Genomic DNA, 1,667 nt, shown 5'->3' on the forward strand with positions numbered 1-1,667 from the left:
GCTGGCTGAAGAGCCTTCCTACTAACCAGGAGATCCTGGCTTGACCTGCCAGTTCTTCCTTGCTGAACCTAGCTTGTCTGTCAGGCTCCTTTTTTTGTATCTCTTCTCATGAAAAGAAAAGAAAAGACCTCACTGCACAATCCTTGTAAGTGCTTGTTCAAGACAGAGAGAGCCTTCCTTGCAGCTAAGTCTTGGAAAGTGTTAAATGGTAAGTCTGGAGCTGATGGAAAGGTTACCATGACTCAGAGTTGAGCTGAAGTTGCTGTCACTGAAACACAGAGTACTAATCAGTATATGATCACAGCAGCTTGTGGGAGAAGCGCATGTTAGAAGCCCTCTGTCAACTCAGCTGTGGCTTTCTGTGCACAGAGCCAGACATCAAAAAGTCTGCAAGTCTTGAAGGAAATGTGGAACATCTGTACTTTGGAATTTGAAGGTGTTGTCTTGGACCACCAAGTGGAACAGTTGCAAAGCAGCCATTGAGGCAGGCACTATGGCTTAGCTGGCTAAAGCACCTGTCTAGTAAACAGGAGATCCTGGGTTCAACTCCCAGTGGTGCCTTGTTGTATGGCTTTTGTCTCCTCTACTCACATTTTCCTGTGTCTTCCTAGGAAACAGAAGAGACCTCCCTTGGCAATTCAAGTAAATGCTTGTGAAGGAAAAGGCTTCTTTCCAGAGGAGTGTTGGAGAGAATCAAATCCTCAGTCTGGAGTTGATGAAAAGGCTACAGGCATTGGCATTGGCAAGGAGGTTGCTCCGGCTGCAATTTGCTGTGACGGGAGAGCCTGTGTTGTGCGCCCATGTGATTTGCTGGGAATATCTATGCACAGAGACCCTTCTAGGGGGTTCTCTGCAGGGTTTGCAGGAAATGGAGAATTACTGTCCTTTCACCTTTCATGTTATTATTGTTGATGAAAAATGGAGCAGTTACGGGAGAAGTCCCAGAGAGTGGCACCGTGGCAGAGCTTGCCAAGAGACCTGCTGGATAAAGAGCAGATTCAGGATCCAGCATCCAGTGCTGCCTTGCTGAACGTGCCTCCTCTTGTCACCTTTTGGTCAATCTTTTTTGTTAACAGAGAAGCCCAACTCTGGATAGCCATACAAATGCTTGCAAAAGAAACGGGTCTTTTTGCTGACAAGTGTTGAAAGGAGGCATTGGATAAACATGGAAACAAGGTCAAGGTCGCTGTAACTCATCTAGCATCTGTAGCTGTTGAAGCTACAAGGCAGAGTACAATATTACCACGGCTGGTCACAGGAGGGTCTCTGTGTGGTGGGATCCGCGGAGTACAATCCCAAACTGTGGGACCATTCTGTCCTCTTATCTCTCCAACGTGGGCTGTGTCTTACAATGCTGCATTAGTGACAAGCAGCAAAACCCCTCCTAGTGCTGTGATCACTCAGCCAACAACATGCAGCAATGCACCCAACTAAGTTGCATGAATGCTCTATAAGCCACTCCTCAATTATACATAGAGAGCCACCAGCATATCTCCCCAGCTCTCAGCCTTGCACCTCAGAAATGTACCATCTTACACTGCTCAAAACCTCTTGAAAAGTGCAAGCTCATTAATTAATTTAAAAAAAAGTGAACATGCACCAGCCTTTTTAATCTGAGCAGCTTTCCCAATCACTTTGGACAATTTCACAAATAAGTGTAAAACATT

General features: G+C 46.0%; 1 non-coding gene across 1 annotated transcript; it reads left to right on the plus strand.

Moving 5' to 3' along the window:
- Window positions 1–487: 487 nt before the first annotated feature.
- TRNAT-AGU (transfer RNA threonine (anticodon AGU)) lies at window positions 488–561 on the plus strand. The gene has a single exon. It is a non-coding gene; the product is annotated as a tRNA-Thr (tRNA).
- Window positions 562–1,667: the final 1,106 nt, after the last annotated feature.

The sequence above is a fragment of the Emys orbicularis genome, chromosome 15 (genome assembly GCF_028017835.1).
Source record: "Emys orbicularis isolate rEmyOrb1 chromosome 15, rEmyOrb1.hap1, whole genome shotgun sequence".
In the NCBI taxonomy this organism is placed as follows: Eukaryota; Metazoa; Chordata; order Testudines; family Emydidae; genus Emys; species Emys orbicularis.